The following is a 15,390-nucleotide window of genomic DNA, read 5'->3' on the forward strand; positions in this document are numbered from 1 at the left end:
TACTAATCTGAAATAAGTGACTCAGAAATGAAGAGAGAATGAAGATACCTTAAAATACTGTTTGGTTTTATCTCAAATATAGACAGAGCAGATAAATCAGTACAGCAACTGGTGGAGAAAGGCTAAGGTCATGACACAGAACCACAGATACCTGGTTAGCTATTTCTTTTCTGCCCTATAATAGATTGCCTCTAATTATTGGGTTATGCCTGGGCTTTATCTCAGACCAAACATGGCTTTGAAAAAAGTTTTCACCTAATTTATCTGCCAGGTGCAATCTGCTCACTCATCACATTTCTCTTGCTCCATGAACAGTCATTCATTGGAGATCCAAATCTGCACTAAAACTATACAGTTTTCTTGTTTGCTTATTGATTTTAAGTCCAATATTTCCTCCCAAGAGCTCAGATTAGCATATGGGCTTGTCATATGGGTTTGCAATCTCACAACTGCATGAAAGATAGAGAATGGCACAAGGTTACCTTGTGGATATGGTAGCCGAACAGAGATTTGATAAAATGTCAGAATAACATTCCATACATCACAAAGTGGCATCCAGCATTCCACATTCAATATCCCACATGTCACAAATTAAAACATTACATTTTAACACTCCACTTTTATAATAATGAGTACTCTCCAAGCTCCACCCTACCATTGACCTACAAATAGCAATAGCAGTTTTCTTTCCTTTGGGTGCTGTTTGAATTCTAACCACAATATCTTCCTTTTTACAGATTTATAACCAGGAGAAAAGGAATTCCTTTGAATTGCAATATGCTAGAAAGAACATCATTCTCTTAGAATAGATTTGCAACTGCTACGAATATATTTTGGTTGTACTTAGAGTAGAGCTATTGAGATCAATGGGATTTAAATCAATCATGGATCCAGCCCTAATACCATGAAGGCATTGTATCCTGGCTGAATATATCTTGCCAGGAAACCCTATAATAATCTAATAATAAGACAGAGTCCATTTAAAGGCACATAACCACAAGAACACTGTAAAAATGACAGACTATGTATACTGTTATTTAGAAGAATGGATCAGCAGGTTTGGGAGGAACTCACAATTTAGTGTTGTACAGAAAAATGATGGCTGATAATATTATTTGTGTAGCATTACATGGGGAAATTATAACTTTAACATGGCAAGTTATAATCCAAAAGAAAATTAGCATTATTTTCAAGATTTTCAAAGAGAGGTGATTGTGTTTACATTTCAGCACCTCATTTTGCATGGAACTGTGGACTGCACAGAGTTTTATTCTTCTGGTGAAGCCTAACTGCATTGAATAATAGAACCACTTACAGTAAAATAAATGGCCACATGCTTGTAGCCATTTGCCACATCTGAATGATGAATTTTAATCCTTTGAACACAGACATCCTATAATCCATATAACTAGACATGTACACCAATGGAAATAGCAGACATATAGAAATTGCTATTCGTTTGCTGAAAAATACATTGAGACTAGTGAATTAATAAGACTGATGAATCAGTATCATCTAAGCAAGGAACAGTATCATACAATTTCATAATTAGGGCTTCAAGGTCAGGCCAGTGATAGTTTATCAAAGTATTTGTGTGAGCAAAGCATATCTATCCATTAAACACCTTTGCTCTATATATCAAGGCATTTCAGCAATGACTTCAGAACAGAATGGTAGAATGACAGCTAAGATTACCTTATACAGAGTTGCATATAACTTTACATTAACATATTCACTATTTTGTTATATTCACTTCTGCTTTTTCTCCTCCAGAGGAAAAGATATACAGGGGGGACAAAACAGAAAAATGACCTGATTGGGAGTGAGCTAGTATTTCACAGTGTTTGTCAGCACTTCAGATTTCCAAAACATCTTTCCACAGACAAAGGTGGACAGTATACTTCCACCAGATCCTACTGCTTCCACCAGAATCAAGAACTCCCTCTTCCTTCTGCAGATATATGTGCACTTTTCTTGTGATTAAACCTTATAAATCCGCTCTGAAAGACACAAACAAGTGCTCTGGAGAACGTTTGCAGCACAAATGGCACAGAGTCTTGATCCACTAGGATCAGATTCCATTTTACACCATTGAACAATGGCCATGTAATATAATCTTTAAAATTCATTTTTCTAGAATGCTGGGAGAGAAATAGAATAAACCCATATTAGACATGTTTATTTGGCAGATCTTGCACCATTCACAAGATGAATGGGAGGTAATCACAAGGGACGTATAATCACAAGGGCCACATAATTACAAAATCCAAACAATGTGAATAGTATTGAATATTGATGGTGTGCTGGGGCTAAATAAGTTTACTGCACATGCTTTGGAAACTATAAATCACTTTGTACTTTAGAATGTAGGATGGAGCCATGCCATGCTATTCAGTTCAGTGCATTCCAAGGGAATTATTTGCTGGACCCATTTCAAAAGGATGATGATACTGTTAATTTCAGAACTAATTATTTATGAACACTTAAAATCTCCTTCCCTTGCTTCACTTCCTTGCCCTGGTAAGCAGCAAGGCAGCCTGAAACCTCCATTTACGATTCACTGATGTGGATAAGTCTCATTATAAGGATATGCCTATTTATTGTGGTAACTTTCATGTCAATTAGTTGGTGAGTCCATTCCAGATTTTATTTTGAGTTTTAAAGAAGCTATATATGGTGCTGAAAATACTGTTTTGGTGATGGAAGTTCGGTAGTTTGGAATGCTTATATAAAGGTCAGAATAAAATCTGGAGTGTATTTACGACCTCAGTGATATGGGAAATGCCAACCCAGCAAAATCAAAGTCACATAGCTCAGCACTGTTCAAACTTCTTCGTACCTCTTCTCTCTCTCTCTCTCTCGCAGTCAGGTGTTAAACCCAAAATGTTTGCCATGAAAAAAAATGCACTCTTCCTTGCCACAAATGAACTGTGCCCTGTAACCCTCAATCCTAACATGTAAAACTGTGTCACAAATCATCTAATCCAGGCCCAGGATATGTTATTTTTATATGCTTTGTCTCTGTCAACAAATAAAAAGTTTTGGCAGAAATTTACACAACCTGCTTTTATTTTTGTTTTTCAGTCACTGTTTTGACAAGTGCTTTGTTTTATATTTTTATGCTCTCATATTGACTGGTGACACAAAAATATTTCTCATTATTTCACATAAATGGATGGTTTTTATCTTCTGTAATCTGTTGCCATTTTAGCTTTTAGGAGTGACAAAGTACAAATGTAGTAGATAAACAAATGCTATTTAAGAAGTGTAGAGAGATGGAGATAAAGGAGTGACAAATATATGACTTAGCCTTCCTGCTGCTTGGGGGAAAAAATTAAAGTACTGGAAGTGGACACAAGTAATTTTGGACTGTTATTTGAAAACTGATCCATTCTGAACTATATGGGTAGATTTCATGGTTTTCTCACAAAAGATGTATGACCAACCGTTTCAGCATCTTACTAATATTATTCTGCCCCCTCTCCATTTACTACATATGGTAGTGAAGAAACTTGACAGATAGAAAATGAAACAATCTTAACGAGTTTAAATGAATTTAAATGAATCTTAGAACAAACCAAGCCTGAACTCTCATTGGAAGCCAAAATGACTAACCTGAGCCAAGTCATCTCATGATATGTCACTTTGAGAGAAAAGGCAGGGTATAAAGAAAGTAATTGGTACAAAACTTGAAACTTTCAGTCATATTCCTATTAATCCTTTTTTTAAAAAAAAGGAAGAGAAAAGTAACACAAAGAACAGACAATAAAACAATTTATTTTTTCAGCATTACAACAAATGATGACGATGAAGCACTTGTCAAATACAATAAGTATTTTATTTATTATTTTAAAAAGTGTCTTTTCAAGTTTTGTTTTAGGTGCTACAAATTAAAAGACATTGTGCAGGTTTCAGCTTTTCCTCTGGAAGAGATGGAAGCAATGTGAAAAGACTGGAGTTTTACAAATGGAAGATGACGTTTGATTGAATACAGTATTCTGTGAGCAAAGCAGAGTAATCATACTATCAAAACCTCATTGCAAGTCCCTTTTTTCACATGCTTTTCAAAGGTAGCAGCTTGCATTAATGCATCATGCTAAATCATTCTACCTATAATGTATCAATCCCATTTTGAGTACAAAATTCCTTTCTCTCTTTTTTTTTCTATTTGAGTCTTATTTGTCAGGAAAGAAGCAACAAGCAGATTTGGAACAGAAGATTAGAACATGTCTTATATTACTGCAGACTAAATCTATGAATGCTAGAAGAGACCCACCTCACTAGAAAAGAAAACAATCACCCATTTTTCCTGTTATAGTGATAGCCCATCAACCATGCTTGCAACTAGTACTTCTGTCTCCTCATGCTTTTAAAAAAATGGAATGAACTTTCTTAAGAATTTACTGTTTTGCTTTGATATTAGACAAGCTGTGTTTCATAACGGATGGAAAAATCTATTCTTTGTAATCATGTTATGAAGTCATTGTTATTGGTTTCCTCATGGCAACTCAGAGTTCTGGTGTTATGTTGCTGAGCTCTATTATGTCTAAAGTTGAATAGTAGCACTAGGTGTTCAGGAATCATATTTATTCCTATAAATGTTTCATTTAGTCAGTCCATTTTATCCCTTTTTTTCCTTGAGCTAAAATTTTAGGTGCCCTGCAGAAGGTAGTCTCCCTCCAAACAATCTATTTCTATCTCCATTATTGTTTAGGTTTGTTTTTTTTTTAGTTTGTGGCCAATTTTGCTTTGATTGTTTCCCCATCTATGAATAATTTTTATTTCATTGCTTGTTTTCATTTTAAATCATAACTGCATAAGTTCACTTTCTAGCATGACACACAAACATGTTTGTGTTTTTAGTTTTAACCCTTTAGCATCCTTTCCCCCTTTTATTGTATTTAGTCATCATTCTTTGAACCAGTAGATAGTGAACACAAGGTTTAAAATGGTGAAATATTAGAAAAGCAATAATGGAAAAGATGAAGTGTTCAAAAAAACTGAAGGACTCTCTCCCTCCCTCCCTCCCACAAACACAGAGAGAGATACATACAAACACACACACACAAACATAAACACAGAGAGAGCTTTAGATGAGGAAAATGTATCAAATGATATGATTATTGTGGTTGTATCTGGAATACAGATTCAAGTTTTAGCATCACGTTCAGTCACTTTGAATCATTGTGTGTATATTTGCAAGCAATAAGCCACAATTATCAGAGCTAGTCATCATATAACAGTAGTTAGGATATATGACAGCCATTATAACACTCTCTTTTCTTAAGATAGTGAACCTTAGATCACTTGAATCACTCAGCTAAAGAAATCTCCTGCTGGTTGTGCTGTGGAATTAAGAGATCAAGGTGATGGTCATGTTTCCTCTTCTCTACCCCCTGTACACAATCAGCTGGATAGCAAGGCTAAGAACATAGACTGAAATAGTATTGTACAGTGGGTCATCTCCTTACTCAAAGGGATTCGTTCCGGATCCCCTTGCATAAGGGAAAATCCACCTATGCTCGAGCCCCATAGGAAATAATGGGGAATGTGCATTGTTTTCCTCCCCAAGCGGCTTCTGCATAAGTTGGAAACCACGTAAAATATATCTGCACATGGCGTGGGTGCACTGTATTGCCTTTTATACAAATGATCACCTCTTAAAATATTGCATGGAAAAAAAATGAAACTTAGCATATTTCAAATCTGCACACTCCATGGGCTGCATGCAGATTCAGTCCTATTTAGGGATGGAATGGTGTCAATGAAGTTAAAGGCATATACAAGTGAATCAGGTCCTATTGCTTTCATGTGACTGAGATGGGATACAACCTACTGTGTGGGATGCAACAGGGGAAAAAACCCAGTAGCAACACAACTATCACTTCTGTTTGTGACAAATTATTCCGATGATCAGATCACTATTAAAAAAAAAATCTGTTTTGATAAAATAAAGCAGCTTGCAACTAGTCGATCTAATTGCAGCCATATTTTAAATAGCAAAAATATTACATGAGAGCATGTACCTGAGTGGTCTCTCTTTTAAGATTGGTGTCTGTGCTGTTCTAAATTTAGACAACTGAATGGAATAATAACCTCTTTTCTTTAGGATATTTTGGGCAGTGATAACATTTATTTATTCAGCATAATGGTGAACAATTTTCTTTTTCACTAGAATCAGTGGAAATCATTACACTTAAATAATCAATTCTATGAGCGTATGGACCATATTTTCCCCCATATAATCTATATGTTTACATTCCCAGCCTCCTAATCATTGTCACCATCACCAAAACTGGATTCCCAAAAGTTGATTTTTCACATATGCCATCTATGAGTCACATCCAATCATAGAATCATAGAATCGTAGAGTTGGAAGAGACAACAAGGGCCATCCAGTCCAACCCCCTGCCATGCAGGAACTCTTAATCAAAGCATGCCCGACAGATGGCCATCCAGCCTCTGCTTAAAGACCTCCAGGGAAGGAGACTCCACCACACTCTGAGGGAGTGTGTTTCACTGTCCTCCTAATGTTGAGGTGGAATCTCTATTCCTGCGGCTTGAATCCATTGCTCTGGGTCCTGTTCTCTGCAACAGCAGAAAACAAGCTTGCTCCCTCCTCAATACGACATCCCTTTAAATACTTAAACAGGGCTATCATATCACCTCTTAACCTTCTTTTCTCCAGGCTAAACATCCCCAGCTCCCTAAGTCGTTCCTCATAGGACATGGTTTCCAGACCCTTCACCAATTTAGTCACCCTCGTTTGGACATGCTCCAGTTTCTCCGTGTCCTTTTTGAATTGTGGTGCCCAGAACTGGACACAATATTCCAGGTGTGGCCTGACCAAAGCAGAGTACATTGGCACTATTACATTTCTTGATCTCCAAAGACACTTCTGCTGTTCTAAGACAGAGAAGGATTCAGTGTCCTTAAAAATGTTGTTATGATGCTGGTCAGACACAATTCAATGTGTCTTGAAAGACATACTTTAAATAAGTAGTAACCAACATCTGTGGAGTAGGGGGAAACAATAAATGGGTTTTTGTAGAAAACTCACCTGCCCTCCAATTTTTGGCAACAAATCAGACAATTGCACCTTGAGTAACCATTAGGGGGTGGAATTGGCTCAGGATAGACTTTTGTGGGTGGGGAGTGGAAATTCATCTTCCTGCCTAAAACACTGCTTCAACTTCATCAATGCCTAATTGTTCATCCCCAAAATTTAGAATTGGGCGTGAGAGCTGCCTGAGACCCATGGAATTCATTTTAACCCAACAATGGGGTGAAACAGACAGGCAGGAAAAAGCAGCCTGATGCTGCCTTTTCTGAAGCCACATTGAAACCTCTCCAGCCACACTGCCTGCTCCTAAGGCAGCTTGAGTGCGCATGTCATGACCACACCACATGGTCACTAGATACTTTTTTTCCTGTTCCCCCCACCATCCCTGTGCATCTTCCCAGGAGTGAACCACTGGAGATTGTCATCCCATTGCATGGCTACACCTGTGACCCTGCACACATTTACATGTGCACTGCTTCACCGAGACAGGGCACTGGAGCAGAGGTGTGCCCATGCAGATGCTGGCAAGGTACAATCATGCCCTCCTTCACCCCATGCCCCTCTTTGACTGTCTGGTTTGTGCATGTTTTACTTATCTCCATGAGAGGTGTCACAGTTTCTCTTTTGGGCATTGCCACCATCACTGCTTGAGTATGGGAGTTCTGTCTTTTAAAAAAATTCTCCTGCAATGGGGCATTTACATGCACAATTAGGGTTTGGAAAGACCCCTTTAGAGCCACCCTAGCATTGGTGCATTTATATGTACATGCAAATGTGCACACTTCCCAGGAAGAAGCATAAAAATCTTCTGTTTTAGTCCAGCTTTTCTCTCTTGGTTGGGTGCACTTTCTGGCCAGCTTCAAGGTGTGCATTGTCTACATGCCCCACCTTGAAGCCTGCCAGAATCTTGTTTATTTTCACCATCTGTTTTGTCCCTTTGTTTTCTATTCTAGTCTATCATGAAAGCTAATAGTAGGACAGGATACAGCCATCATTAACCTGATGAAATCATAGGTAGGGAAATGTTGCATGTGGCACCAACGCTATTCTTCCAGTCCCTAAGCATCCCCTTATTTTTAAAATTATTTTCCTTTTTAGCTAAAATTGCCAATAACCCTCTAGGAGGAATAAGTGGCAATTTTGCCCCATGCTAGCTTTGACTTAAGGATCAGGGTGGCTCCCCCCACCCAATCCAGAGGTCAACTGAAAATCAAATCCCCCAAAGGGTGTGGGTGGGTGAGTATATTTTAGAAAGAAAGAAAGAAAAAAACCTTGACAAAATATGAAGTTTTTAAAAAGGATGAAGGGTGTAGCCTTCAATGACACCCTGTGGGAAGCAGTTACCCACCTCCAGAATAAATGGAGACTGTGAAATACAGGCTTCATAGATGATTTGTTGAACAAAAGTGGCTTGCCAAGTCAAATGAAAATCCTAACATTCTTCACTTTTGACTGTGCTGGTTAGGTTGAATAGGAAGTGTGGTCCAGTATCTTCTGGAGATCACCTATCCCCTCTATTGCTGTATAGGCAAAAATACTGTTTGCACACTGCATCTAAAATCTTTCTACAAAGCCAGACTATGAATAGCCATATCCCAATGGCCATAAATTTAGGCTTGCCTTAACATAGCCAGAGTTATTATCTAAGGTGCTGTTCATTAACTCCATCATATAGTGAATTCTTGTATTCACTACAAGAGATTACCATCAGATGACAGGAACCAGTCAACAGGTGATAAGCTTGTTCCCTCCAGCACAGCTAAATGGTTGGAGCTGTGCTGATAAGAGGCAATGATCATTGTTATCACACAATTATCTAGTGAGAAAAGTAACCGAGCAAGTGAACTTCCAGCCACATCCCTAATATGAGTGACAGTTGTGGCATAGTTTAAATGTTTTAGTATCTTATGAAAGCTGAATAGCCTCATAGTATCTTCCTTTAGAATTTTAGTGAAGAATGTGAAGGAACATAATCATTTTAGTTACAATTTAGACAGTTTTGTAGATTCATTGCTATTAATATTTTTATTGCTGTTTTAAATATGTGTTATATTTGGTTATTAGATGGCTTTATTCATTTGTTATTCTGTTCTGAGATCTATAGGAGGAAAGAGTCATGCTGGACTGATCAAAAGTTTGTGTAATCCAGATTTTTGTTTCTGTAGTTGCCGTACAAATGCCTTCAGAAAAGCAACAAGCCTGAAAGCAGCAGAACAATTAATCTTCAGCAACTACCATTTAATGGATCTAGAACAGGAGTGGGCAAAAGGCAGTCCATATACTGCAAATAGCCGCCAGACCTATTTTTTTTGTTTTTTTGTTTCTTTTTTTGTTTTTTTTGTGGTCTGAAGGTCCACATCTTTCCCCAATTCCTTCTAGAGGCAATTTTCACTATGCCCTCCTGGCCACGTTAAGCTCCTGACTGGCCAAACTAAAACAGAATGTGAACAAGAAATTAATTCTGATCACTTCCTGTTTATAAATAAAAGCCTCTCTTGGCCCTAAAATGGCCCAGGAATCCCCCCCCCAACATAAACGTCTCCACACCCCTTGGAGAGATTTCTGTGGCAAAAACTTGATTTTTAAATGGGGTATAAGGGAAAGTGGCCACCAAAGTTCTCAAAGGGGGAGCTAATGTGCCCCAATTAACCACCATAGTTGTCCATCCTTAATTTATGGGGTTTATCCATTTAAACAAGTGACCTATTATGAAACTTCACATCAAAAAGGCACGTGAAAACCTCTGTCAGTCTCAATTTCACTCTTATTCGCTAATTTATTGAGCAGAACTACAGTGGCATAATTGATCTCTCACATAATTGTAGTGCACTTTTCAAAGTTATGCAGAAGCAGGTGGAAAAGCCATCTCTGTAGCTGTCCATAAGAAGAAGTTTTCCAAGGCAGCTAATCCAGAGGACTAGCTTCACAAACCCACCTGGAAGCAGGCATTACTGGAATAAACTGCTTTAGAACCAGGAATGGAGTGAATGTTCCCAGAATTTGTTTTTTTGCCAAAATAGAAAAAAAGTGAACCCATGAATGGAATCTAACAGTTGACTGCGCTAAGCAGTTTATATAACAAACTCGTGCCCTGTGAATTCTGTCTTGAAAACCCAATTGCATATACAAATCTTACAAAAAAAGATGCAATGGCATAAGTTGGTAACAAAATGTATGACTTGCAAACAAACTTACCCAATAAGAAGCAAAAAATATTTCCAAAAAATGCACAGCACACTTATTCTTTGAATCACAGAGTTGTAAGAGACCAGAAGGGCCATCCAGTGCAATGCCCTGCTATGCAGGAACTCTCAATCAACGCGTATCTGACAGATGGCCATCCAGCCTCTGTTCAAAGACCTCCAAGGAAGGAGACTCCACTACCCTCTGAGGGAGTGTGTTCCACTGTCGAACAGCCCTTACTGTCAGGAAGTTCCTCCTAATGTTGAGGTGGAACCTATTTTCATGTAGCTTGCATTCATTGTTCCAGGTCCTGTATCTTATTGTATCGTGTTCTGGCTGTTACTGTACATATTTTGCACATGTTCTTAACTTGAAATCACTAGGAATGTACAACAATATCTGTCTAAGCAAACAATTTTTTTCAACATGATGTCATTAAAGTCTTAAAGGCTCTACAGATGCAACTCGCCCCTCGCATGTGACAAGGGCGTCAAAATGGCGGTGCCCTGTACATATGGGTGCCACCATTTTGACGTGATGGATGTGTAGCGTCCACACGTCCTGGCGCCTTTGTGATGCTGCAAGTGTGCCATTGGCATCTGCAGCATCACAAAGGTGCCAAAAGAAGAAGCCGCTTTTTGCGGGTTCTTTTTGCTCTGTGATGGAGCCACACGGTTTGTCCGCTGTGGCTCCCTCGCGGAGCAAACCAGGACGGCGGGAGACCACTCTTTTTGGGTGGTCTGTATCCCGCCATGGTCACTTTTTTATTCCCCTTCCCCCCTCACCTAACATCAAGGAAACTTATGAGAAGGAGAAAAGGCACACTATGGTTATGTATGTGCGTATGCAATTTTGTCCTCATATTCACAAATCCCAAATTCTTTGGGTATTTTTTTCGTGCTGTGCATAGATAGCTGTGGAATTTTTGCATGAAAATCATGGGAAATAATTTCCATAAGGACAAAAGACCTGAATTTTTGCACAAAACGTGTCTTTCTGGAAACAATGATTTTGCAAGAAGAACTTGTTTTTCCTATAAAACTTTCTTTTTCCATTTGCAAAGGACAAATCCCCATTGTTTACATGCAAAAAAAGGTATATTTCTGTGCATAATATTTTCCCAAAGTCCTGCCCTGGTGGCGCAGTGGTTAAATGCCTGTACTGCAGCCATTCACTTGAAACCACAAGGTTGCGAGTTCAAGACCAGCAAAAGGGCCCAAGCTCGACTCAGGCTTGCATCCTTCCGAGGTCGCTAAAATGAGTACCCAGACTGTTGGGGGCAAATTAGCTTACTTGCTGTTCACCGCTATGATCTTTGGAATAGCGGTATATAAATAAAAAACAAAACAAAATCAAACAACAAACAATATGCATAAGTAATGGGTGACACTGACAGAATTATTTGTGTTCTTCCACAGTAGGGATAAAATTACATGAATTAGGGGCTCGACAGACAGCCTGATGGGGTGGCTTGGTGTTGCCCCTGGAAGCACTGGGTTGGGGACATGGAAACTGGATACCACACCCCCATCCCACTCAAAAAAGGAGCTGCAAAATGCAGCTCTTATTCCCAGTACTACAGAGGTGCCATAAGGACCGCAACATGGCATTATGATGCCCCTCATGTGCAGCACCATTTGGAAGCTGTGCACGAGCGATGTCATCATGATGTGCCCCATCTGGTTGGGCACATGCCAAGATGGTGCCTGGTTGCCACAAGTAGAGCTTGGAGTGTGTAAATGCTCAGCCCTCGGGCAACTCTAGTTCAGGCCCAGGCTGGCACAAAGTGCCAGTCTGTCTTGAGCCTTAGTCATCTTTGCATCAAGGACAACAGAGTTAAAGATTTGCATGGCTACTCAGGACCCAAAATCTTTCTCTCTGGGGACATTTGGCTTTAATTGTCTTCCCCTGATTACTGCTGTAACATTTTCAATTTCTTTTTCTTCCAATTGCCACAGTGCCACCAAGGAAGCATAGTTAGCCCAGCCAACAGGAACCTTGGGTTTTTACAGTAAGATTTTTTTAACATAAAAATTCAATTCCAACTTCTTAGAATTTCTGACATGAGAAAATAGGGAAATGAGTCAAATATTCATGAACATGGAAAACATTCTTTTATGGCATCAGAACATTAGTTTACCCAGCCCAGTGTTATGTACTAGTGATGTCAACCATCCAAGGTATTAAGCTAAAATTTTCTACTTGAAATTCTTTAACTGGGATACACTGACTAACACTGTCATCTCTTTAAGTTCTTTCCAGGATAAAACTCCAGAGCTAAAATAATGAATATTTGTATGTATTTAATTTACCGCTTGGTTAGCTTCACCACCATGAAGAAAAGAACAGCATAAAGAAATAAGTTCCCATTAATTGATATTCCCTTCTAATAATATTTTGGCATTCTCATGTTTATCGGAATAACCTACATCATTCTTAATAAAATAAAGTAACTTGAAATTATGATCTGTTACATCTGTTTATGTTTCTGATATATCCAAGGAAACTAGTATAAATTCAAAAAACAGCACACAACTAACATAAGGAGTGAATTTGGCCAAATAGAATGATATGCATTTAAGCCACTACAACTTTGAAAATAATCCGTTTCAAAGAATAGAATGATGATTGCAATTGAGATTTAGGGGAGATTTTTCTGAGTAGTAATACTTGAAAATAAAAACATAATAATAGCCTTTAAATCCATGGAACATATCTAATTTCTCACAGTGTAATCTACTGTTGCATAGACATTTTCAGTCTTAAGGTGCATGGATGTGGGCATGTTTTTCATTTGCTTCCATAATCATGTCAAATCACTGATCCAATTATAATCAAGAAGCAAGCTAAGGCGTTGCTAGAGGAAGAAAGGGGAGAGTTTCAGCTTATTGTTGCGAGTTTTAGAGAGCTCTCAAAGAGTTTCACTTCCAAAAGCACAGTCATACAGTATAACTGATGGAATATGCTATATGTTTCAGTATTGTTCACAAGACCTCTGCATGCAATGACACCTGTATGTGTATTCCATTTACCGCCTCTATATAGCCTCTAAACAAGTAGAGCTGCCATTTGCTATTACACCTGCCTCCCAGAGATTAGTTACTCTGAATCCAGCAAAGGACACATTACAGTACATCACTTGCAGCTGCTGGCACTTTGGAACAGACATGGAAAACCAGTGGCCCTTCAGATTATGTACTATAAAAGTGCATCCTGCCTAAAAACACACACACTTCAGTAAGTTTAACCTTAAAGAATAGAGTTATAAAAATTCCTGTGTCCAAAGGAAAAGAGTTGAACAATTTCTTTTTGGAGTAGATACCAAAATGGTAGCCCTGCCGCCATGGAATTGTTCCCATCAATTAATCATTAACTGAGCCTTTTCAAAGATTCACAGTAGCCTGATTCAAACAGAAAATACATTTTGGTCCAAAACAAGAAGTAATGTTTGAAGCTAGACCTTTGACAAACAAGGAAATTCATATCACAGATTACTCCACTCCCAAGCAGATTAATCCCAAATATGAGCATTTTGAAGAGCCACTTCTTGTACTTTAAATTCCACTGCAGCTACAACATTATCCCATTGGACACCTACATAGTACATCATTAGTGCTGTGCCAAAGCTGAAATGAAGCATGCCAAAGTATACAAAGAACAGATTTGCAGCATAGCTGTTTGCGCAATTAAACAATCTTTATTAGCCCATTCCAACTGATCCATATTTGGTACAAAGGAAGCTTATTGTGTTTAATGGTCTTAGTCCCAAGTAAGGCAAGTATGCAGGATTTCATTTGTAAATATGGTTGAACTTGTAGGCAGGTTTATACCCTTAGGTGTAAAAGTTACTTTCCATTTACTGTACTACCTGCTTCTAGCTTGTTACCCAAACATGCTGTCAAAAAGGAGATTCAAAAACATGTTCAGAAAGGTTAACAAAATCTGTGCTAAATATTGTGCTACTCATAAACAACCTATGCTGGAAAGTAAACTATTACATTTCTTCCAGTTCTGAAACAGTGTCAATTGCCTGTCATCAATAATAAATAATAAATAATAAAATATATATTTGTATCCCACCTCTCCCGTTTGAGGATCGAATGGTAATTTTTCACAGTCAGAGACTTGGAATAAAAGCAGGGTCTGAGAATGTGTTCATGTTTAACATTATAGGGCTTTTGTCAGATACTTTTGCTTTTGGAGGTGCTGCCCCACAGCCTTACTTGTAGATTTAAACTTGAGGTTCTCTCTCTTTAGGAAACCAAACACTTAGCACCCCTCTTATGTTTACTGGAGGCTGAAGTTAATGTGAAAGAAGGGTCTATGAACATGCTCATGTTTTGAATTAGCCTAGGAGGGCATGGTTTCTGGCCCAATTCTCTTTGCTTGTTGAGGCATAGCTCCAACTATTACTTTTTTATTTAACTAAAAAAAACCCCTAGCTTTTCCAAAAACCCTGCTTTGGAAAAATAGGAAGTTAGATATAAATGCTGGGAAAAGAAAGTTTGACATATCTGAGGGAAAATAAAAATAAAGTAAGATAATATGTGTACAAATTTGTTTACAATATAAATATGCAACTCTTTACACTATAAACTAGTGAAAATTACTGGCCTTCTCTGAGCTGAAAAATATATTAATTCCACCTTGCCTCAGTACTCACTTTCTCTGCTCTCCCCAGTTCTCCCGTGATGGTCTCACTCCCACTCCACCTGGGGTTTGTTCAATCATTCCATACAGGTGCCAGAAGTCTTTATGTCTCTGTCAGAATCACTATTTTTCATGAAGACATGGATTGTGGGATCCACTGGTATGTGTTTTACATTCCCATGAAGTTTTATTGCCATTGATTTCATAGAATCATAGGCCTGTTACAGACAGCCAAAATAAAGCTGCTTCGAGTCACAGTGGAGGTATGGTGTTTCAATGATGCATGCATCCTAAGAGTCCAGAAGTCGCACCAAAGCCACGCTCCAGCCCTAAGGACTGGAGTGCAGCTTTGGTGTGGCTTCTGGACTCTTAGGACACATGCATCATTCAAACACCATACCTCCACTGTGACTCAAAGCAGCTTTATTTTGGCTGTCTGTAACAGGCCATGGTTTTGTCTCTGTGTTCTAGCAAACAGAAAGAAATGACATCAC

This window comes from Sceloporus undulatus, chromosome 3 (genome assembly GCF_019175285.1).
Source record: "Sceloporus undulatus isolate JIND9_A2432 ecotype Alabama chromosome 3, SceUnd_v1.1, whole genome shotgun sequence".
NCBI lineage: Eukaryota > Metazoa > Chordata > Lepidosauria > Squamata > Phrynosomatidae > Sceloporus > Sceloporus undulatus.